Below are 26,037 nucleotides of genomic sequence, written 5' to 3' on the forward strand. Positions count from 1 at the left end.
TCCTCAGACACATACACTCACATCCCCACCCCACCCCCCCAGCTTCCTGTCAATCACCGGGTTCAGAGGTGGGCTGTGCCCTGCTTCCATCCGAAGTCTCCAGTCCTTAAAGGTGCAAAGGGGTCTTTGCAAAAGAAAGTGTACTTGGCCTGTTCCCCGTTCCCCGTCGTCTCCCGATGTGCTTGCTCTTCGTAGGGGAGGGGAAGGCTTCCAACCCGGCCACCCTGCAGCCCTGCGAAAAGAAACAAAAGGAGGTTTATTGCAAACATGCCAACCTATCACTGGTTTACAAGCCTTGCCTGCATGTCCTTGCGAAAGCATTATTTGTACGCTGGGAAGCAGAGAGATGCCAGCTGTGATTCAGGAAAAGGGCCTGGTTCGCTCGGAGACCGGGCTGCCCTCCACCTTCATAAAGAGGAGGCAGGCCCCAAGAAACCCTGGGGCTAGGTGAAAAACACCGGATTTTTTTACAAAACTAAATAAATAAACACCAGGTTATTTCATTCACCTGAAGTTTCTGCACCTTTAGGTTACAGTTGGGTCACGTTCTCAGCCTTTCCTCCACAATCATGAAGGCTAGAAGGTTTTTTTTTAAATGAACTCCTTGCCTAATCCCCTGACTCCAGGAGTTGGGGCTTTAAGACATACACCAAATACTGTAAGAGTTGGCAGTGCTGGCTCTGGGTGACAATTCTGCAATAGGAGAGGCCATAGAAAGAGTTCAATTAAATGAGTGCTTGCCTTTCTTCCCAAGTGCTAAAGGGGTTCTGTGGAGCGAAGGAAGTTTTGGAATGATTTACAGAGCACCATCAGCGCTGGCCCTCCCCTGTACAAATAGAGCTGGATATGGTGCCCGCCCCAAGGAGCTTACAAAACAGAGCCCTGTCTGCTTCAGGAACTCAATCCCTTTAAACTGCCTTTGTGGGATTCAGTGAAGTGAACCGGGGCACTGCCACCTTGAAAATCAATTTTGTCTGGAAATATCACAGTGGTCCTAAGTATAAGTAACTCCTAAATCACCGCTGGCAAGTGTGACGTTTCCCTCAAAGAGACAGTGACTGATTCCCCCTCCCCCTGAGCAGTGGTAGGGGTCTGGCATTGAAGCACCTGAATGGAAAGCGGCCAGCATGTCCATCCACAGCCATGAAATCTGTGACTGCCCCACAGATCAAACACACACTTGTCTGGAGCTACCTACCCAACCTCCTGCATAACAGCAGGAGCTGGCAGCAGGCGCAGACAAAGAAGTAGAGGGACTTAGCAGTGCCTACCCATGGCCAGGCAGAGTCACTGCAAGGAGATACCAGCTGCCTGCCTCGGACCCAGCTGGGGGCCTGAGCACGCAGCTGGTATGAGTGTCACGTGAGGCACCTGACGTGGCAGGTGTGCCTAATGTGGGTAAAACTGAAAGAGATTGTCAGGTCTCTGTGCCTGGCCTGCAGGGCGGCTGTGCTGCTGACCTACTGGGGGGAGGGGGGGGTGTACGTCTCCAGTTTTCAAAGAGATCCATATTGCTGGCATGCATCTCACAGGTCAGGGTCCTTGTTCTGCCCAGGGGTTACGGTCCCTGGCTGGTCAATTGTAATCCCTGTCTCCTGCAGTGCTCCAGATGGAACTTACATGCAAGCTCTGCCCCAGGGCCCGTAGGAGGATGTTCAGCAGTAACACAGCACCAGAGCAGCTGCTGGTTCTGAGTCTGGGGCCATGATGGTGTCATCTGTTCCCAGGACCACTGCATAGAGCTTGGGAGGAAAAGGAGCTGGATGGCCGCCAGGGGCACCCCTTTCTGCAGGGAGCCCCCATCAATCTCTGCATCCCTGTATGACTGAGACCGGGGTAGGAGACAAATGATCCTTGTTCTTACCCTCTCTAGAGCCCTGCACAGACCTGGGGAGTAGGGTTGCCAACTTTCTAATTCCAGAAAATGAACCCCCTTGCCCCACCCCCTCCCACCCACTGCCCTGCCCCTTCCCTGAGTCCCCGCCCCTCCCTGAGGCTCCCCCGCTCCCTCGCTTACTCTCCCCGACCCTCTTTCACATGCTCATTTTCACTGCAAGACCCAAACAGGCATATTTATTGTTTTGACAGATGTATTATGCTAAGTTCAGGTTTTATTTGTTACAGGACACTAGAGCTGGCAGCAAATAGTCAAAAAGGGTAATTTTTTAAAAAAAATGAAATTTCACGAAGGTTTTCATGATTCTTTCCCTCCCCTCTTCCCATTTTTCATAATCAGCTCCATGTTTTTTGTTCAGTAAAGTTATTGTAATTTTGTGTGTGGAATTAGGACCACACATTATCACAGTTGCAATGGGGCCATTAAAGGCCCACTCCCGAAGCCCAAATACAAATCCACAGAGCACAACCACAGAAATGCACACCTGTCCAGATACCTATATAAATAAATCTGTAGAAACTGACTTCCGCAACTACATGCAGATACACACGTGTATTCATGTATAGACATCTAGCACTAACATGTATATTTCCACATTATTTATTATTACAATTGTTGTTTAGTGCCTAGAGACCCCAGCTAAGATCAGGGCTCCAGGGTGGTAGGTGCTGGACATACACACAAAAAGAGAGAGTCTGCAACAAAGAGTTTATAATGTAGCTTGACAAAGGTGGGGAGAAATGTATGATACATTGGCTCTTCTGCAAGTACTAGTCAACAACATTCACTGTTTAAGAAATAATACATTTCTTTTAGCGTTCCCTTCTCTTTTAAAAACTTGTTATGAAATGAATAAACACATATTTTGTCATCAATTTTTTTGTGCGCAAGCCAGCAAAAGGAATAAAAGTCAAAGAGTTAGGCTGCAAATTTTATTCACACAGATATACACACACGTGGCAATACACGCACCTCCCTACACAAAGACACTTACACACAGTCTCTTACACACCTACCGTGCATGTATGCACACACTTGCCTACACAGAGACACTTTTTCATACACTCTTCCAGCTTTACACCCAGCTGGGAAGGGAGGAGAGTGGGCTGGAGGGGTAAAGATGGGGGTGGGTGGGGGGGTGCAGGAGAGAGAATGGGGAGGGAAAGAGGCCAAAGATGAGAGCAGGGTGGGGGTAAGAGGGGGCAGTGAAGGAGAGGGGAGGGGGCATGGGGGGTATGTGGAGTGAATGGGGATGCAGGGGGAGGCAGAAGGCTACAGATGAATTAGGATGTGGGTGGCACAGGGGTGTATAGGGACATAATGGGAGTGCAGCAGTTTATGGAGGTGAATGGGGTGCAGGGCTGTAGGGGGTGGTGGCTCTGGGAGGTAGAGAGGATGGGTGGGAGAGCGCTGTAAGGGGTACAGAGCTGGGATGGGTAGGTGTGGGGGGCAGGATGGGATGGGAAGGGGGAGGGATGCAATGATGGGGGGATAGGGGTGTGGGGGTGGGACGGGGAGGAAAGCAGTGAGGGGGATAGGGGTGCAAGAGGGGTTGAGACTGAGAGGAATGCAGTGATGGGCAGATGGAGGTGTGGGGTGGTTGGGACGGGGAGGGATGCATAGATGGGGGATGGAGGTGCGGGAGGGTTGGGACAGGGAGGGATGCAGTGAGGGGGGTGGGGAGGGATGCAGTGATGGGAGATGGAGGTGCAGCGGGGTTGGGACGGGGAGGGATGCAGTGATGGGGGGATGGAGGTGCGGGGAGGTTGGGATGGGGAGGGATGCAGTGACAGGGGGATGGAGGTGCGGGGAGGTTGGGATGGAGAGGGATGCAGTGACAGGGGGATGGAGGTGCGGGGAGATTGGGATGGAGAGGGATGCAGTGACAGGGGGATGGAGGTGCGGGGAGGTTGGGATGGGGAGGGATGCAGTGACAGGGGGATGGAGGTGCGGGGAGGTTGGGATGGGGAGGGATGCAGTGACGGGGGGATGGAGGTGCGGGGAGGTTGGGATGGGGAGGGATGCAGTGACGGGGGGATGGAGGTGCGGGGAGGTTGGGATGGGGAGGGATGCAGTGACCGGGGGATGGAGGTGCGGGGCCGTTGGGACAGGGAGGGATGCAGTGACAGGGGGATGGAGGTGCGGGGAGGTTGGGACAGGGAGGGATGCAGTGGTGGGGCGGTGGGGGTGCAGCCCCATTCCCAGCACTCGGAGACAGGGATACATGTACCTCCAAGTCCTGGGTGCTGGCGATGGAGCGACAGACAGCGGTTTGCAGCAGGGCATGCACCGCAGTTCCAGCCCAGCCACATGAGGCGTGCGAGCAGAAGAGGGCCGGGCAGCAGCAGGACAAGCGCGCACCGCATGACCCCTCTCAACAGCCGCCTGGGAGCACTCATGAATGGCGCTAGTTCCTCCCTTGCCATGACCCAGCCAATGGGAGCTGCGTCTGCAGGTGTGGGGGGAGCGCGCGGATGCCCCCGGCAGCTCCTAAGCCTAGGAGCCGGACATGCCAACTGCTTCCGGACCCGGGAGCCGCGCAGGCCATGGCACGGTGCGAGTAGGGAGCCTGCCAGCCCCCCTGTGGCGCCGCGAACCGGACATTCAACGCCCGGTCAGCAGTGCTGACCAGAGCTGTCAGGATTCCTTTTCAACCTCGTTTTCCGGTCCAAAACCAGACACCTGGTCACCCGACTGGAGAAGAATGCAGTCGTTGGGGGCAGGGAGAGGAAGGCCAAGCCTCAGTAGCTTGGCATTGCTGGTTTCTGCTGTGTCCACCCACCCTTGCTAAAAAGGCAACTGAAGGGAGAGTTATGGGGACTAACAACTGGATTCTATTAAATTAGCCCCTTGCGAGATGATTTATCCTTCGGCCTGACAAAAAGACTCCTAAAATGCACATGAGTCTCACCTTCTTTGGAATGTACCAGTATTATTTGGAATGTACCAGTAATGCAACAAGTATTGTCAAAACAGTGTCCCTGGGCAGGATACCCTGGATTCCCTTCAAGAAATCTTTACCGTTACACAAGCGGAACACAGTGATATAAAGAATAAATATTTCCACCTCACACAGCATGAACGCTGAGTGATGCTGCTTCCCCCACACACCTTGCTTATTAACGAGTGGTTTCGTTTCAATGGTAAATTGGATGGATCAATTCCAAATCCCTCATCCCTGTTCTCTGCAAGCCTCACTGTCTTTGGTTTATTATAGATTACTGGAGGAAATGTTTGTGGAAGGCTCTTGTTAAAATCTTGGCACCGTATCAGTGTAATTCCCACTGTTTATTAAACGTAAAGCAAAGGTAAACCCTCGTCCGGCTGGAAATACCAAAGTTAAGGTTGAAAGAGCAGAGAAAAAAATTATTTTTGATCCAAAATCTATATGCCCCAAAACTGAAATGTTTCTGTTCTGAAATGCTGGTGTGGTGCCTCATGGGAGTTGTAGTTCAGATGCCTCATGTGCCCATTTTCTTCCATAGAGTGGGATCCTTGGCTGGACTTCATCTCCCATACTTAGAGCTGCAATTATATCACGGTGGGGAAAGAGTCACAGATCAACGCCACATCTTCCGAACCCCGTCCAGTGCTCTGTCTTCTAGAGCACGCTGCCTCTAATATGGCAAGCTTTGTCTTCCATAAAGTATTGCTTATTTAAATAAAGTGACGTCTCCCTCTTACAAATGTCGGCCCAGCATTTTTCTCTCATCTGTCCTAACCCCAACCTAGCCTAACATAGGTCAAAGATTAATTAGTTCTAGAGATGTCAAGCGATTCAAAAAATTAATCATGATTAATTGCGTGATTAATCACGCTGTTAAACAATAACAGAATACTATTTATGAAAATATTTTGGATGTTTTCCACATTTTCAAATATATTGAGTTAAATTACAACACAGAATACAAAGTGTACAGTGCTCACTTTATATTTATTTTTTATTATAAATATTTGCACTGTAAAATAAAATCCTATTTTTCAATTCACTTAAAACAAGTACTGTAGTGCCATCTCTTTATCATAAAAGTTGAACTTACAAATGTAGAATTATGCACAAAAATAACTGCATTCAAAAATAAAACAATGTAAAACTTTAGCGCCTACAAGTCCACTCAGTCCTACTTCTTGTTCAGCCACTCACTGAGACAAACAAGTTTGTTTACATTTGCAGGAGATAATGCTGCCCGCTTCTTGTTTACAATGTCACCTGAAAGTGAGATCAGGCGTTCTCATGGCACTGTTGTAGCCAGCGTAGCAAGATATTTATGTGCCAGATGCGCTAAAGATTCATATGTCCCGTCATTCTTCAACCACCCTTCCAGAGGACATGCGTCCATGCTGATGACGGGTTCTGCTCAATAATGATTCAAAGCAGTGTGGACCGACGCATGTCCATTTTCATCATCTGAGTCAGATGCCACCAGCAGAAGGTTGATTTTCTTTTTTGGTGGTTCAGGTTCTGTAGTTTCCCCATCGAAGTGTAGCTCTTTTAAGACTTCTGAAAGCATGTTCCACACCTCATCCCTCTCAGATTTTGGAAGGCACTTGAGAGTCTTAAATCTAGGGTCGAGTGCTGTAGCTATCTTTAGAAATCTCACATTGGTACCTTCTTTGCATTTTGTCAAATCTGCAATGAATGTGTTCTTAAAATGAAAAACATGTGCTGGGTCATCATCCGAGACTGCTATAACATGAAATATATGGCAGAATGTGAGTAAAACACAGAGCAGGGGACATACAATTCTCCCCCAAGGAGTACAGTCACAAATTTAATTAATGCATTATTTCTTTAACGAGAATCATCAGCATGGAAGCATGTCTTCCGGAATGGTGGCCAAAGCATGAAAGGGCATATGAATGTTTAGCATATCTGGCATGTAAATACCTTGCAATGCCAGCTACAAAAGTGCCATGCAAACATTTGTTCTCATTTTCAGGTGACATTGTAAATAAGAAGCAGGCAGCATTATCTCCCATAAATGTAAACAAACTTGTTTCTCTTAGCGATTGGCTGAACAAAAAGAAGGACTGAGTGGACTCGTAGGCTCTAAAGTTTTACATTGTTTTGGTTTTGAGTGCAGATATGTAATAAAAAAAAATCTACATTTATAAGTTGTGCTTTCACGATAAGGAGATTGAACTACAGTACTTGTATGAGGTGAATTGAAAAATACTATTTCTTTTGTTTATCATTTTTACAGTGCAAATATTTGCAAAAAAAATATTAAGTTTGTACTGCACATTTTATATTCTGTGTTGTAATTGAAATAAATGCATTTTAAAATGTAGAAACACATCCAAAATATTTGATAAATTTCAGTTGGTATTCTATTGCTTGACAATGCGATTAAAACAGCGATTAATATGATTAATTTTTTTAGTTAATCACATGAGTTAACTGAGATTAATTGACAGCCCTAATTAGTTCCATTGAAGAGTGGATTTACACTAAAATGTGTTGTGCCCAGAATTTGTATTTGTGCATTACTGGTTTGAAAGTAACACATTCTATTTTTATTTTCGCAAGTTAAACGAATATGAAAACTGATTTTTTCATAAGCTGACATAAAAGTGTAAGTGATTTTTCTAAGCATTATATGTATGAAATAAATGGTAAATTCACAGTGAGTCATACTCTATATTCAGTTGTTACTATCTATTCTTAAAAATTAGATCAACTTAACGACGTTGCTCATGGTGTGGAAAGTTTCATACCCTGAGTGCCCTAGTTAGATTATCTTAAACACTCTGTAGACACTGCTAGGTCAACAGAAGAATTCTTCCATTAATCTAGCTACTGCCTCTCACAGAGTTGGATTAATTATATCAATGGAAACCCCCCTTTTGTCGATATTGGCAGTGGTGAGCTGGAGCCAGTTCGCACCAGTTCCCAGGACAACCGGTTCTAAAAGGACTTCTAAATTTAACAACCGGCCAAAAGTGGCGCCTTAGGAGCCGACTCAGTGGGTGCTTCGGGGCTGGAGCACCCACGGGGAAAATTTGGTGGGTGCAGAGCACCCACCGGCAGCTCCCCACCCTGTGCCTGGCCCCAGCTCACCTCCACTCTACCTTCCTGGGCCTGAACGCGCCGCCCCGCTCTACCTCGCCGCCCCTGGCTTCCCGAGAATCAGCTGTTCGTGGGGGAAGCTGGGGCAGGCTGAGAAGCAGGCGGTGGCTTCGCGCTCAGGCCCAGGGAGGCGGAAGTGAGCTGGGGTGAGGGGGCGTGAGGAGGGCCGCCTGCGCCGCAGCAGGTAACCAGGGGGGCGTGCAGGGAAACCGCTCCTTGCCTCCGCCTCCCTGGGCCTGAGCGCGAAGCCACCACCTGCTTCTCAGCCCTCCCTGGCTTCCCGTGCGAACAACTGATTTGTGGGAAGCTGCGGGGGGGCGGAGAAGCAGGGCATGGCAGCGCGTTCAGGGGAGGAGGCGGAGCAGAGGTGAGCAGGGGCTGGGCGTGGGGTGGGGAGCAGCTGGTGGAGGCTCTGCACCCACCAAATTTCCCACCGGGGGGTCTCCAGCCCCGGAGCACCCAGGGAGCCCGCGCCTAAGGTGCCACTTTTGATATGATCAGTGAGGGGAGCGGCCACTCCCCCTGCTCCCCCACAAGCTACGCTCCCCCGCCCCTAGGAGCCAGAGGGACCTGCCGGATGCTTCCTGGGAGTCACCCAGGTAAGCACCGCCGGGACTCCCCACCTCGCCCCTCGGCAGGTCCCTCTGGTTCTTAGGGGCGGGGCAGGGTGGGCACCCACTACGGTGGCCCTCGAGACCCTCCTGTCCAGTTCTGGGGGCAGTCAGGGGACAGGGGAGGGGGGTGGATGGGGCAGGAGTCCCGGGGGGGGGCAGGGGAAGGCCATGACCCCCTTGTGGGGTGAGGAGGGAACTGGTTGTTAAGATTTTGGCAGCTCATCACTGGATATTGGAAACATCTATACTATGGTGTTAGCCATAGCTATGCCACTGTAATGCAGACATACCCTCAGTTTAAACTCTGTCTTCTTGTACATTACAATGCAGCCTTTAATGATGTGATCCCCTGCTATTTCTGAGAAGTGGTGGCAACTTTTAGTATATAAAGTTTTTTCATTGAAAACTGGCTGCATTTCAAAAATGAGAACTTTTTGCAAAAGTTTGTTAGCACTACCAAAATGTTCCATTTTTGTGACACTTTCTGTGATATATTATTGCATTTGTATCCAAGTCATTTTCAAAATCATCAACATTTCTGGTTTACCCAAAAACTGTGTATTCAGGCAAATGGAAATATTCTGTAATGCTTTTGAAAATGATTCAGATACAATATTTCAGTAAAAATATTAACAAAAATGTCACAGAACATTTTAGGTAAAAATGGAAAATGGATCCATTCTGGACTCGATAAAACAAAACCCAATTTTGAAATTATTTTGTGAAATAATTTCCCGGTTTCAAGCAGCTCTATTTCTCAAATAATACAATATAATAATAACATCTAGCTCTTTTATAGCACCTTCCAGCTCTCGATCTCAAAGCGCTTTCCAAAGGAGGTCAGTATCATTATCTCCATTGTACAGGTGGGGAAACCGAGGTACCAAAAAGCAAAGCCCAAGGTAACCCAGTGGAAGAGCCAGGAAGAGAACTCTGATCTCAAACCATTTTTCAACAGCCAAAAAACATACATATAACATGCTGTAATTTAGAAAAACTCTCTCGTATTTTTACGTTATTTTCATTCTCATCATGGTCCAGTATATCCTTATTGACTTTCCTTTTTATATAAGTTCACAGTTATGTATTTTAATAATGTTGCCCTTTTGTATACCACATATTTCAACAACATTTCCCCCCCCTTATTGGATGGGTACACTTCTAGACAGTGGTTTATTAGTGTAGTGTATATCTCACTAGCTGATTCTCAGAGAAATATGCATATTTGAGTTCTCTCTCACCAACAGAAGTTGGTCCAGTGAAATATATTAGCTTACCCACCTTGTCTTTAATATCCTGAGAGCAACACGGCTACAACACTGCAAACTTATTTGAGTTATATTAACAATGGATATTAATTTGAATGATTTCTTAGTTTGCTGTTGCATTGAGGCAAAGATTTAGTTCATTTGATTTTTTCCCCATTGCCTACCTAAAGATGATGTTGATAAAGTTCACCTGTGGGGTCGAGGACTCTTGCTTTCTATAGGGCTTCCAGCAGCTGATAAAGGCAGGATCAGGAATTGGTTCAAGCTTCTCCTACAAATATTGTATTAATGGAGGGATAGACAAAGCAAGCTCCAGTGAAATTCCCCAACCCCAAGCAGTGAGCGTGTGGGGGTGGATAGGTCCCCCTCAAAACTAGGCAGACAAATTAGAGAGAAGTGTCCCATAACCAAGCATCTGCCTACTGGAGAGATGATCACTGATTACTAGGATATATTCTCATCCTCTCTTGCATTTCTCAAGGTGGATTTAATCAATAAATTAGGTTAAGGGTTCACTGTGTTATGGAGCGAGGCCCTGGTCTCTCAGGGTGCATGCAGGCCGGCATGACGAGCAGCACTGATTCACTGTCAGATTAGATTTCCCCACTACCCCTAATTTCTTCATGCAGTTGCCCACACATGAGCTGCCTCCAGCAGCACTCACTGGGGTTTTGACCCAGTGTCTGTGTAAGGAATGCTATATTTGTCTGTTCCCTTCTCTCAGCAAGAGTCTGGGATTTGGACCATAGCCTTTTATTTCATTTTCATTTGGCTTCTGCCCCAAATTTCTTACATTGAAGCACTTGGCTTATTATCATTCCAGTTCCTCTTGTACTTTACTCAGTTCCATTCTACTAATTGGCTTGAATGTGGGTCTAGTGTTCCCTAAAACAAAGAAAATAGATCCCTCAGCAGATGCCATTGCCAATGTCCATTTAAAACCCTCTCTAAATTCCCGGAACAGTCATGATACTTTCTTTCTGGAAGTGGCAATGTCCTTGATCCAAAAAGGACTCACCCAAAGCTTTCCCTGATGACATTCATATAAACCAGCACCGGAGCTACCTTTTGCAGCATCAATATGTATTACAAACGGCCATGAAAAAAAAACAGGATAACCCATTGTTGTCTAAGAGCTACATACCAATATTAGTACTATTAATTAGCCAAATAGGTTATTTGTTATCTCTGCATAGCTTACAGATCATCCAATCAGCATGACGAAGGCTATTTTGACAGTCCTGGTCACCGCTCTCTCCTTGCAGGTCTTGTGCATTCCCTTACCTTGGCTAGCAGTTTAAACAGCAGCTGAGCAAAGTTCAGGGATCCACAGAGTATAAAGGCCAGAAGGGACAAATCTAATTATCTAGTCCAATGGTTTTCAACCTTTTTTCATTTGCGGACATCTAAAAAATTTCAAATGGAGGTGTGGTCCCCTTTGGAAATCTTAGACAGTCTGCAGGGTCCATGGACCACAGGTTGAAAACCACGTCTCTAGTCTGACCTCATGCATAACATTGGCCATCGAACTTCTCCCAGTGATTCCTGTCTGAAGGCCATACCTCCTGGTTAATCTAGAGCACACTATGTTCTTGATAATGACAAGCAGTGACTCAGCAGTCCCTTCAACCTGTGATGTTCACCTACTAGATTAGATGGTTAATTCTTCTAACCCCAAACAGCTAATGAAAACACCAGGACAAAATGTGCATTTTGGTTAAACCAACAGAGATTTCAGGTGGGGCCCTGAAGAAACAGGGATATTCCTTGTTTTCAGGGACACACAGCCACCCTAGGAACCCCATCTGGCCGATGTAGCCACTGGGATTTTGATACAAATGCTGCACCACAAGGTGCCCATCCAGAGCTCTTGATGGGCATCTAAAAAATGCAATAACATGGGAGTTATAAAACAGACATTGCCCAGTGCAGCAGCAGCATCAACTCTCCTTCCTCCCCACACTCCCAGACCACAGCCTGAGCCTATCTCCCCTGAAGTCAATGGGATCCATTGACGTCAATGGATCACCAGACTGCAGGGCTATAAAGCTTAATCCCCCACTCACACATTCCCACTAGTAAGAAATCTCTTCCTTGGCTAATGCCTGTTCAAACAGATGGGCTTTGCAGTGTGTCTGAAAGGCACAGGCTGCTTTGAACCACAGGCAGGAAACATTCCAAAGGCCCCTTAACAGGGTGTCTTAGCCATCGGGAAGTTTAGACTTGAAATTAGACGAAGATTTCTAACCATCAGAGGAGTGAAGTTCTGGACTAGCCTTCCAAGAGAAGCAGTGGGGGCAAAAGACCTATCTGGCTTTAAGATTAAACTCGATAAGTTTATGGAGGAAATGGTGTGATGGGATAACATGATTTTGGCAATTAATTGATCTTTAACTATTCATGGTAAATAGGCCCAATGGCCTGTGATGGCATGTTAGATGGGGTGGGATCTGAGTTATTATAGAGAATTCTTTCCTGGGTATCTGGCTGGTGAATCTTGCCCATATGCTCAGGGTTCAGCTGATCGCCATATTTGGGGTTGGGAAGGAATTTTCCTCCAGGGCAGATTGCAAGAGGCCCTGGGGGTTTTTTGCCTTCCTCTGTAGCATGGGGCATGGGTCACTTGCTGGAGGATTCTCTGCTCCTTGAAGTCTTTAAACCATGATTTGAGGACTTCAGTAGCCCAGACATAGGCGAGAGGTTTATCGCAGGAGTGGGTAGGTGAGACGCTGTGGCCTGCGTTGTGCAGGGGTCAGACTAGATGATCATAATGGTCCTCTCTGACCTTAATATTTATGACTCTATGAATCTATGAATTTAAGGCAGATGTATGATTCAGTATTAGTCTTGTTCTTGCAGCAAAGCATGCTGGGATTTGTAGTGTAAGGCCATGTTTATGTAACTCAGTTAAGCCCAGGGTGGCACTTGGTCTCCATTTTGGACTAAACCACATGCAGAGATTTCAGAGTCTGATGCAGTCTCTGAGCTAAGTGGCTTGGCTCCTCTGGTTCAGGCAGTAGTGTTTCATGCTTTTAGGGCCAGCGGTCCCAGGTTCAATCCCCACAGATGACAAACCAGCCAGCATCATCACATTACGTCTCCCCTGGTGGTTTGCACCTATTTCAGCCAGCCCTGGGTTGCTGCACTGGGGCAAGTGCCACCCTGGGCTTAACTGAGTTACATAGACATGGCCTTACACTACAATTTTCCCTCAAGTGGGCCAAATTCTGTTCCCAGTTGTCCCTGTATCATACACCCCCTCTCCCCCTTGACTTAATAGAGGTTGAACCAGAACATTCAACAGGATCTGTTGAACATGGCAAGCTCTTGCAGGCTACCTTCTGACACCTAGATAGCCCTGTTTTACTTCTATCTGGGGAAATGATGATTTGCCCATACATAATTCAGGCCATTTTCACAGCCCAACAGAACCATATACTGTGCGGTGAGCTACTGTAGGAGCCAGCTCTTGGCAGATGGAACCTGATGGCGCTATTGACATACCAGTGCAAACGCTGGGTTTGCCAGAGAGGCAGGTCTTGTGAAAGGATGCTGTTATTCCTGAAAGCACCCTGACATGAGACAGGGTCATCTGGGGTACTGGAGCTGCCGGATTCGGCAGGATCAGACAGAATCGCTTATCTGAAAAGAGACAATGTAGGTGGTAGACACACAAGGTGGGTGAGGTAATATCTTGTATTCTGTTGGTGAGAGAGTCAAGCTTTTGAGCCACTCAGAGGTCTTCTTCAGGTTTTGGAAGGTACTCGGAGCACCACAGCTGAATACCAGGTGGAACAGATTGTTTAGAACAAGTAGTTAACATATATTCTAAGGGACTTCTCAAGTGGCCTGGTAACACCTCTGCAGTCATAGGACAAAAAAAGGGGGGTTAGTGAGGAAACATCTCCTGTACCTCACATATTCCAGAAGGGACCACCTCAGGAAAGAAACCTCACATTCTCCCACACACTGGAAGGAAAAAAATATCAGGAAGCCTACCCGAAGATCAGGGAAGAAACCCAAAACAACTGAAAAAAACTCCATGATGACAGCCATCCAACACAAAAACAAGACATGGAACCAACTACAACTCCTGCACAATCTACAGAACACCATGCCTGGGAGAAACCATAGCACCAGGATCCACCACATGGACATGACACAACACCCCAAACTTCATCAATTTATCAAAACTACCTCTAACTGGAACTGAATTTTCTGCATTCTTGAAGGGCCTGAATTTCTGCCACACCACAGAACATGATACCATACTAACATGGGGAGAACTAGAAGAATTTTTTCCACCAGCTTCACCTCAAAACATTCATAACAACAACAATATCATCCCGCCCCGCCCGCCCCCCTCCCCGACAGTCATAAGAAAAAAAGAATCATCTGACTTGATACCCAACAGTGGATAACAGCACACACTTGATTATTACATTGATTGCTTCAGGCAAAAAAAATTGACAATGAAATCCTTAATAAACCTCACATCCACCATAATCAGTCCACTCTTAAGAGGACAGCTATACAGCCCCTGAAATCTAGCCACCAGACAATGATCAAACCAACAGACAATAGGACACAGTTGCAGTTCTCAACCATGATGACTACGTCAATGAGGCCAACTGACAACTCTCTGATACCACCTATTATAAAGAACTCAGAGAAGACCCCACACCATAATTCACCTAGGAATTTAAGAATATCATCAAATCCTCCCCCAAGAGAAACTCTACAACCTCATCTCCCATGAGCCCAGCCAGGGACCTTCTACATGCTTCCCAAGATACACAAACAAGGGAACCCAGGCAGACCCATCCTATCTGGCCATTGCCTCTTACTGAAGGAATTACAGGACTCCTAGAAACCATCCTCAAATCACTCACCATACAAAGGGCCAGCTTCCTCCAGGACACAGCCTGTTTCCTCCAGATATTCCACAACATTAACAACCTCTCTCAGAACACTGTCCTTTCCACTATAGATGTCACCTCCCTGTTCATCAACATTCTTCACCATTGCTGCCTGCCTCATATAGCTGTAAGATAATGGACAATCCTCAGATATCCACCCCAAATACATCACCAAACTCATCCATTTCATCCTCACTCATAACCATTTTACATTCAACAACAAGCACTTTGTTCAAACCATAGGAACAGCTATGTGGACTAGCATGGTTCCCCAGTATGCCAACCTCTTCACGGGCCACCTTGAGGAAGAATTTCTGGACAAATGCACCACAAAAATTAATGATATACCTGAGGTACATAGATGATATTTTCATCCTCTGAACAGATGACCTAAACTCCCTCAGACTTCTACCTTAACTCAACCACCACCACCCTCCCTCAAACTCTCTCTAGAACACTCCCACATCAGCATCAACTTCCTGGACACCAAAACCAGCTTCAACAATGGAACGCTACTGGTAACTATATAGAAGACACCCACAGATCACCACACCTACCTTCATAGATCCCGTAACCATCCCAAACACACCAAGAAATCTAATATCTACAGCCAGGCACTCAGATACCACAGAATATGCTCCAAGGAGAAAGGCCGGGATAAAAACCTTAACACTTACAAACGCCTTCACCAGATGAGGACACTCTACCAGAGAAGTAGATCACATCATGGAATGGCCACCCAAATACCTCAAGAGAACTCACTTCAATACAGAAGCTCCCCTCCCCTTCGACCACACACCTCTAGTTGTCACCTAACACCCACACTGGACCCCATACGGGGTATCATTAAACAGTTACAACCCATACCCAATGGGCTCCACACATGCTGAAAGAAATATTTCCTGAATCCCTTCATCTTGCCTTCAGAAAACCCCTCAACCTCACCATGCTCATCATCGGAAGCAAGCTCCCCACAAACCAGGACATATCAACTCAAAGCAGCACTAGACTGCCAAAACAGATGCAAAACATGCAGACATATCTCCAATGCTTTGATGATCAATACCCCCCACAACACACTTTTCAAGACCATGGCTTCTACACAAGCCATCACAATATGTGTTGTCCCTCATCCCGTGCACTAAATGCCCCAACAACAACTATGTAGGTGAAACCAGCAATCACTGTGCTCTTGAATGAACTCACACAGGAAAAAGATAAAAGACAAAAGCACCACATAACACACGGGCAAACACTTTTCACAAAGCAATCACTCCATACCTGACTAGGGAGACCATCTTTTCAAAAGGCAAAATCAGGACACATGGAGGAGTCCTGCCTGCCTCTATGCCCCCCCACTCCTCCTCTTCCCCCAGAGGTCCCGCCCCCCCGTCCAGGCCAGAAGCTGGAGCCAGGCCATGGTAAGAACCTCCCAGGGAGCCTGGGCTGCTGTGGGGAGCCCCAGACCCTCCCCCAGCACTGGGCGGGTGATCATCCTATATCTGACCTCTCAGTCCTTGTCCTTAAAAGAAACCTGCACAACACTTTCAAAAGACAAGCCTGGAAGCTTAAATTCATAACTTTGCTTGCAGGGGTGCTGGAACAATTTGTATGATGGGGGTGCTGGGAGCCATTGAACCACACTGTAAACCCTGTATAGGATGGAAATTACTTCAAGCCAGGGGGTTAGGCAGCACTCCTAGTTCTAGTACCTATGTTTGCTAGACACTATGGTATTAGCAAAGACACTGGATTTATGGCTTATTATAAAAGTCTGTAATCCACTAGCCCCCCTGCCCCATCTTTTGTCCTATGACTACAGAGGTGTTAACGGGCCACTTCACCTTGAATGGTCTCTTAAAATGTACTTACTTATGCTACACAACTTGTTCCACCTTGTATTTAGCTATGCTATTCTGAGTACCTTTCCCAGACCTGAAAGAAGAGTTCTGTGTAGCTTGAAACCTTGCCTCTCTCACCAACAGAAATTGGTCCAATAGAAGTTATTACCTCACTCACCTGGTGTCTCTAATATCCTGGGACCAGCATGGCTACAACAACCCTGCAAACAATTTAGGTGATACACAGATCTGGTCTTCAATATTTGTTAAGTTCCAAAAAAGTCAGTCAGTATATCTCTTCCTGGCATGTGTGTCTGCTGCTTTCTAGGTGATATACTGTGATGTCTTTTTAGTGTGTTTGATTATTTATTATTATTAAAATTATTATTTCTGGAGCTGGTGCTAATAAATGATAAATAATAATAAACTAAAAGGGTTAAGGGCAGCATTGTTTTAACTTAGTAAATGAATATTTTAGTGACGGAGGGCTTGTCTTCACTACTGGGGAGATTGACGCTGCTGCAATTGATGCAGCAGGTGTCAATTTAGTGGGTCTAGTGAAGACCTGCTAAATTGATGGCAGGGCGCTCTCCGGTCGACTCTGGTACTCCAGCTCCCCAAGAAGAGTAAAGTAAGTTTCTCGTCAACGCAGCATAGTGAAGACACCGGGGTAAGTCAACCTAAGCTATGTCAACTCCTGCTATGTTACTCACGTAGCTGGAGTAGCGTAACTTAGGTCGACTTATCCCCATAGTTAAGACAAGCCCTAAGTAAACACATTACTAAACTGACTGAAAATTCTGACAGAACAGCTTTCTGTTGGAAAATGCTGGTTCAACACAATTGAAATGTTTTGCAGGAACATACTGATTATCAAAATGTTCACAACAAATTATTGAAATATTTCATTTTGATTTGATTGATTTGATTATTAATATAATATAATAAGGCTTGGGAGGATTAGATTTTTATTTGTAAATTTCAGAAACAGTCGATTTCAGCAAAACACACAAACCAATGAATAAATATTTCCATCAATAATAATCAAAATGTACAAATCGGCAAAGTAAAAAAACTGCAGCTTGAGAATGTACTAGAGATTGATTGAAGGATAATTAGTTTGTATGTTTTGACACGTGGACAATTTGTGTTTTAACAAAAAGCTTTAACTTTTTTAATCTCATCCTCTACTATCATTAAATAATTGTCTGACCCTGCTATTGTCTCCCCCCCCCCCACCGCAGGCATAATTTTGCGCAACTGAAAATTTTAAAAAACAACCAATAAAAACAGGAAAAACATGCTTAAAAAACAAATATTGATATTATGCATCTAGATGAATAAAGAGTAAAAATTGAATTCTGCCAAGCCTCAAAATAATATTATATTACAATATAAAGTCAAGTGATAAAGTCTTCATGAAATGCTATAAGGTCAAAATGAAATATTTTAGAATATGTCATTTTGCACAAAATTCTAAGATTTTGACTTTTCATCCCAATTTGGGCCAAAAACCACGTCAGCATTTTGGAATTTTCCTGCAGGATGAAAATAATAAGCAATTTAGTTAGATCAGGACCCCATTGTGCTAGGCACTGAACACATACACAGTAAGAAACAGCTGCTGCCCCAAATCGCTCCTGACTTTGGGAGAGTGTTCCACACTCCAGGGGCAACCTGGCAGAAGGTGCAAGGGATGGAATGCTAGGATCAGATACCTGTGCATTGGGTTGCTGATCTGTTAAACGGCTGCTGCCTTCTCCAAGAGCTAAAAGCCTATCACCGAACGTTTCCAATGGTCCATTTCCTCAGATGAGACAATAAATTCTGCAGCCAAAGTCAACACAGAAACTTGCCAGCAGGTGTCCCTGTAGGGCCTGAAACATGAAAAGTATTAATATGCAAATAGAAGAGGGGAATGCTGGGAATTACTTTGCACATTGGCTCTAGTCTAAAAACAACTTCTTAATGATAAAATGGAAACATCGTTCATCTTTTAATATTTTGGCATTTAGAAGGGCTTTGCATCCTGAACTAAAAAATAGGTCAAACGCCATAACAGTAATCAGAGACAACTGAAGAGCAAACTATGCTACAAGCAGTCAGTGTAGACCTATGATTCTTCAGGAGTAGAATATTGTGGTTGTTCGACTTCTACTGGGTGCTCTGCTCCAAGATGGGAGTCCCTTATGTCTCCCTGATTTTTTCTCTAGGCCCAGGGATTTGTTAGGATACCTCAAAGTCTCCTTAATGTGGCCTAGCAGATGATGGTACCCAAGGACCTTTCCCCAACTGAGGATTGCTGAAGTGCATTACATAATGCAAGTGATCAGTTAGGGGTTTGCAGACATTCTTCTCTGTTTTTGTGATGCCTGAGCAGTGCAAAATGGAGCAGAGAATTTGACCCGGAAGGTTTTTGCATATTTTCTGATGTATATTTGAAAGTTGAAACGTTTTTATTGTGGCTAAGTGTTTTCTGTCTAATTGATATGAGGGGTAGCAGATATCAGGGCCTGGCAGGTTGGCTTCCCACTGGAGGATAATTCAGTGATGCAGAGTCTGGATATATTCTTAGCAAAATTTGTTTTATTTACACTATATACAGCAGTCCTGGAACACAGATGGTTACAAACAGCATGCAGACAATCCCCTCTTGCAGGAATCTCAGCCAAATACCAATGCTCAATTAGCAGGGACCAACTCTTCCCTAAGAACTGACTCTAGTTATAGATATTAAAGCAAAGAGTTTGCCACAGCTCCTACAAAGAAACCACACCAGAAAACCACCACTGCCACAGTAAGGCACAAATCCTGCAAAGATGTACACACGTGCTAAACTTTACATATGGTGAGTAGCACCATTGACTTAAGTAGTACAATTCCCAGTTTGTAAAAGGAAGCATACACACATAAGACCAGTGGTGAGCTGGAGCAGGTTTACACCGGTTCACTGGAACTGGTTGTTAAATTTAGAAGCTCTTTTGGAACCTAACAATTGGCCAAAAGTGGTGCCTTAGGCGCTGACTCCCTGGGTGCTCCAGGGCTGGAGCACCCACAAGGAAAATTTGGTGGGTGCAGAACACCCACCAGCAGCTCCCCGCCCCGCGCCTAGCCCCAGCTCACCTCTGCTCCACCTCCCTGGGCCTGAACGGGCCGCCTCACTTTGCTTTGCCGCCCCCAGCTTCCCGTGAATCAGTTGTTCGCGGGAGAAGCTGGGGAGGGCTGAGAAGCAGGCGGTGGCTTCGCGCTCAGCCCCAGGGAGGCGGAGTGGAGGTGAGCTGGGGTGAGGGGGTGTGAGGAGGGCCGCCCGTGCCGCAGCAGGTAACCCGGGGGGCACGCAAGGGAACCGCTCCTTGCCTCTGCCTCCCTGGGCCTCAGCGTGAAGGAGCGGGGGGTGGGGTGGGGTGGAGAAGCACAGCGGGGCAACACGTTCAGGGGAGGAGGCGGAGCAGAGGTGAGCTGGGGCCGGGGGCGGGGCGGGGAGCTGCCGATGGGTGCTCTGCACCCACCAAATTTCCCCCTGGGGGGGCTCCAGCCCCGGAGCACCCACACAATTGGCGCCTAAGACGCCACTTTTGATGTGATCAGTGGGGGGAGCAGCTGCTCCCCCTGTTCCCCCGCAAGTTACGCTCCCCCGCCCCTAGGAGCCAGAGGGACCTGCCGGATGCTTCCCAGGAGCCGCCCCAGGTAAGCACCGCCGGGACTCCCCACCTCGCCCCCCGGCAGGTCCCTCTGGCTCTTAGGGGCGGGGCGGGGCAGGGACCCACAACGGTGGCCCACGAGACCCTCCTGTCTGGTTCTGGGGGCAGTCAGGGGACAGGGGAGGGGGGGTGGATGGGGAGGGGTCCCGGGGGGGGGGTGTCAAGGAACGTGGGGGGGGTGGATGGGGCAGGAGTCCCGGGGGGCGGGGGCAGGCCACAACCCCCTCGTGGGGTGAGGAGTTGTTAAGATTTTGGCAGCTCATCACTGCATAAGACTATGCAGGATCAGAGCTGATATTATGATGTTATGTTCTGATGATTTTGCATCCAAGCATTATTTTAAATTAATATTACTCCAGTGCTCCTAGGTCAAGATGGTGGTCTGTTGTGGGAGCTCTGTCCAAGCGAACACAAAGACACTATACCTGCCCCAAAGAGTTTACATTATTCTCATTTATGTAATAAAACATTTTTTCTTCATGTACGCAGCGTTTATACGACAGGGTGGTGGTTCATACTAAATAGCTAACGCACTTTGGCATTTGCTTCAAGTTCGCCATGTGGTTAAATGCTTTGCTGTATCTGGGCCCCAGGCAATTGAGTCGATGAAGGCAGACCCAGCTGGAAAAATACAACCACCACCCTTCCTTTTCCCCACCCCAGGTCTGCCTTGTCTATTTACATTGTATGCTTTACAGGGCACAGACTGTTGCTTGCTATATGTATGTACAGCACCTAGCACAATAGGGCCCTGATCTTAGGAGAGCATGTAACTAACAAGTACACTTTGATAGCAAGGCCTGTATGTCTAATGGAGAAAAAAAAACAAGAAGGGGTTTTTAATGAGTTGGGGAAAGACAGGAAATCCCCATGGGGCCGTCTTTAAGCAGAAAGTTTGCAAAAAAAAAAAAAGCACAAAGTCAATTACCTTTATTGGTATATCATTTATTTATTGAGCTGTGGTGCTGCTGGCGTGCAGCAACCGATGCCATGGTTGAGAGGAAGCCCCTTCTAGCCCTCTCTCTTCCAGGCCCCCCTGCTGAAGTTTCTATGACATTTATTGGCGCCCCCAGGAGGACATTTGTGACACTTCAAATTCCTAGGCCTTGCAGTTTTTCTTTCATGTAAAAACAAATGTTTGCTTTCAGATTATATTTTGTTAAATATTTACCAAATCAAAATATGGGTCCTAAAGGAACACTCCCAACTAGATTAAGTCTGACTTCTTTTTGTAATACCAGTTAATGTCTTATATTTTTAATATATAAAGAAACAGTAGGTTGATTAAAAATAAAGTATGCCAGCCTCATAATATTTAGAACTGGTTAATAAAAGAGGTAGGGGAAACTTCATGGGAAAAAATGAAATTGACTTTGCTTTCCAGGATTCACACAAGTGACTGTTATATTTTTTTAAAATTCACAGTTTTGAGGGAAATTTTCCACAATAAAAAAAAACATATTCCTCCTCCCTCCTCTCATTTTCAATGATGCAAAATGCAGCCACCCTTCTTCCTTGCAAATCAGGGCTCTTTAGAACAGAATTTGCTAAGCCCATTCCCCTAGGCTGCCTACATGATCGTAGGCCTCTTGTTAGCTAATGATGACCACAGTGTCTGCATATATGGCCAACCTATTAAGCGAGGTCTCAGCAGGCATCTGGCTTGGAAACAGATGCAGAGCTTGTGACGTCTCTGACCTCCTAGACAAAATCTGTGAGGGGAGTAAGTCATTTAAGAGTTTTCTAATGACAGCATCTGACCCTACAAATTGGAGACTTTAGTTCTGAGTTGGGTGACTGGCCATAAGTCAGCCAGAGAATCTCTGAGCAATACCACTGGAGGCAATTCCTGGCAGGCTTCATGCTGAGGAATGGAGGAGGAGGTCTTGGCCGGCCATGTGAAATCCTCAGCTGACTTCACTGGTTGCATGTGGTGCCTATCTCTAGACAACCATTCAGCATAATAGACAGGTGCCCTCACTCTGCGGTGTTCTGGGAATGGTCTACATCAGCGGTGTCCAATAGAAATTTGATGCTAGCTACACACTGCTACCACACTTGTGGTTTTGAATTTTTCTTATTAGCCACATTATAAAAAAGCCACATGCATTAGCCACAATTCAGTAGCCTATTAGCCACATGTGGCTAGTGGCAAACGTATTGAACACCTCTGGTCTATGTGGACGGATTGACGTGAACAGCATGGAAGAGACCTTCATTGTAAAGCAGCCTTCAGTTAATGGAGATGAAGACATGTGAGTTTTGAATTCAAGTAACTGAATCAAGTATCGGAGTAATTTCTATTGCAGCAGCAGCAATAGTTAGAGGAAGTCGTACCTTTAGACTTCATTTGGCAGATTCCTCTTTTCAGCTACACCAGCGTAAACCCAAAGTGAATCCAGTGAAGTTACTCTGGATTTACGCAATGTAAATGAGACCAGAATCGATCCCGATATTTTTCTGACTGTCCCTTCCCTTTTGGCTTGCCCTGTCCCAGACACTTGAACATGTAGGCAGCATAGAATAAGCCACCCTAAAGAAAACAAATGTGTATTTTATGGTCTTCTTGGCACTCTGCTCTCAGACCTCATGATGAAGGAAATATTTGAAGCAACACACAAGTTATATTAAAAGTCAAATGTTACTTCCTGCTTTCTCCATTTCACCACAGAAGAGAGACTGAGAATTCCTAATCAGAGGTGTCCCTTAAAAAAAATATCAGTGGGCCCAATCCTGCAGTCCCAGACAGGGACACTGCTCGTACTGAGGAGTTCAATGGGCCTTTGCCCTAATAAGGATGCAGGATTAGTCCCAGTTGGTTTGTGGATTTGCAAGATTTAATCATTGGCTCTAAAAAGAAAATGTCTGCTGGATAGAGAGAAACAACCACTGCAGAATAGAGACATGTACAACTTCTTAATTCCTCCCATTAGATAAGTGGTTTCTGGTGTCTTAGCATCCCTCCCCAGCAGCTGTAACATTCCTATATCTTTTTCCTTGGATAAATAGGAGTGAAGGAAGCAAAACTTTCTATATTATATGTGCACATACTTTTAGGTCCGTTACAGGGAATGCTTCCCAAGCTGCGTCATGTGAAAAGTGAAATCACCTGCATGGTGTATCTTTAAAAGCCACGGAAATACACAGAGCAGCAGTCAATACCAATTTCCACATCTGGATCAATACCATCTGATGGCTGTGTAGCTATAAAGATTGCTTCACACACATATCAGGAGGTGGGCAGGGACAGGAAAAGTAGAATTGGTTTTAATGATTGCAAGATTCAAAGTGCTTTCTCTCCCACCCCCACCCCCCTTTTTAGAGAGAATAAATACTGAAAATTCAAATAAACACAGATTTGGAAATTGTCTAGTACCATCTCCTCATTCTTTCCCAGTTTGCCACAGGAGCAATTTCTAATTCAATGAACACCACATTGTTTAGTACCTGAATTCAAAAGCCGGGGCAGTTTGGCTCTCGATCTCAGAGTTTGGAGGGTGTAGGCATCTACTCTTTTGGCTTGGAGTCCTAGAGCGAGAGAAAGAGCTGCAGATTTCAGATCCAGACATTCCCAAAATTATTGTTATTTGTATTTGTAGCACCCGAGACTCCAGCCCCATTGTGCGAGGCACTGTACAGACACATAATAAGAGAGAGAGCATAAATGCTCTTCAGTGCAGGGACTAAGTACAAAAATGGGGTATTATGACACCCATTTTAAAGATGAGGCCCAGAGGGACTAAGTCTCTTAGAGGCATTTGCCACCCAAAGTCACACAGGAAGTCTATAGCAGAACTGAGAACAGAAGATTACTCCCCTACTCCCAGTCCCATACCCTAACCACAAAACTATCTCCTGCCTCTCCTGTCTGATTGTGGTTCAGTGATCTCTCTCATGAATGAGAAGGATTACTACATAGGGAAAGATGAGGAGGTATAGCTGGTTAATGGGGTGAATCAAGAAAGGGAACTGTCTGATGAATATTGAAGAAAAAAAACCCCTCTCTCTTGACAAAGCCCTGGCTGGGATGATTTAGTTGGGGATTGGTCCTGCTTTGAGCAGGGGGTTGGACCAGATGACCTCCTGAGGTCCCTTCCAACCCTGATATTCTATGATTCTATAAATGAAGTATTAGGGTGTCAAAGTATTAAGAGCGTCCTCTCAAAAGGAAGTGATGGAAAAAGCATCAGAAGATACATTGTAGGAAACAACTATGTCTGAGCTAGATGTACTAGTTGCCATATTTCTTTGTCCATCTGTAATTTCTATGATTATAGGACTCATCTTATTTAAGACATAAGCACAGAGAACACGGGTTAGGGACATTTAACTTGTCTAGGGCAAAAGACATACAAATAACCATATTCAAATGATATGTTGCCTTTCTATTGCACCTCCTATGTGGGGATCGCAAAGAGCTCTTCAATCAGTAATGAACGCAGGCTTACAAGCATATGCATTCATGGGTAATGATAGAATGGGTGTCTGATAAGGCAGCACGGTCAAATAGATCACACATTGGACTGGGAGTCAGGAGCCCCAGAGGTTCTAGCCCCAGTTATGTACCTGCCTTCTCTGTGACTTTAGGCAGCCTCTTTCCACTCTTGCTCTTTGTCTTGTCTTCTCAAACTGCAAGGACTGTCTCTTACTCTGTGTCTGTACAGTGCTGGACTAGACACCGCCCTAATTTCAGATGGGGTCTCAATTGCTACTGTAAAACATTATGATGCCTGTTTTACAGATGAGAGAATGGAGGGACAGATTAAAGCTAACCTTTTCATACTTTCATGCCTAACGTTAGGAATTTAAATCCAAATTTAGGCCCTAAGTAAGTGAACTGATTTTCAAAGGTATTGAGAATTCACCAGTCCCATTGACCTCAGGAGACCTTGCGTGTGCTCAGCTGCTCAGTTAACCAAGCCACATGTTTAGGTACCAGATGTGGGATTGAGGATGCTAACTTTAAATTATCCAAGTTTGAAAATCTGGGCCCAAGTTACCTACCCAAGGAAGTGTCTGGCAGAGGCAAGGATCTTTGGACTCTTAAACAGAAGACCATTCTTCCTCCCTTCTCCATTGTAATAGATCATATCAACATATATAAGCCCATATATAGTAAGTAAAGTACATATATAGTAAGTAACAATAGGATATATTTACATAGTGCCTTTCATCATATCAGATCCCAAACTAAATATATATAACATGCATATTCCACACAGAGAGAATAAAGGAGTCAACCCACCAGCCACTACACTGGTTTCAAGAGTAGAATACCAGCACACAACGGTGTAGGACAGGAAATTAAAAGCGATATCATATCCACCTGAAAGGGCAGAAGGAATATAGGGCGGCAGAACGTAATTAACCAGTTTGGAAACTGGTCAGGACGGTGGGCTTACCCATGAGAATTGTTACATGCAGTCAGGACCTCGGCCTTGTGTTGTACCTGAAATACGGCACCACTATCAACACTGTGCTCTTCATTGTTCACTGAGGTTTTGGGTCAGTGTTGATCCAGAGCAAAGAGGCTCACATGCTGATTCACAAGCACTACTCCCTGGGTATTCCAGCCAGGCTTAGCAGAGAGGACCGCAAGCTGCAAAGTCTGGCTCCATACCAAACTTCCCCTTCACTGGGTCAAGATTTCACCCCAGGTCTTTATTCTGCCATGTGGGTAGATGAAAAAGGAAAGAATGGCAGCTCAGTTGAGTTATCTTAACACAA

At 45.8% G+C, this 26,037-nt stretch overlaps 1 long non-coding RNA gene across 1 annotated transcript; it reads right to left on the minus strand.

Moving 5' to 3' along the window:
• Positions 1-68: 68 nt before the first annotated feature.
• LOC125640943 (uncharacterized) lies at positions 69-26,037 on the minus strand. The gene is made up of 4 exons (XR_007357946.2): positions 25,713-26,037; positions 23,758-23,838; positions 18,328-18,486; positions 69-232 (listed from the first exon to the last, which is right to left on the minus strand). It is a non-coding gene; the product is annotated as an uncharacterized LOC125640943 (long non-coding RNA).

This window comes from Caretta caretta, chromosome 8 (genome assembly GCF_965140235.1).
Source record: "Caretta caretta isolate rCarCar2 chromosome 8, rCarCar1.hap1, whole genome shotgun sequence".
In the NCBI taxonomy this organism is placed as follows: domain Eukaryota; kingdom Metazoa; phylum Chordata; order Testudines; family Cheloniidae; genus Caretta; species Caretta caretta.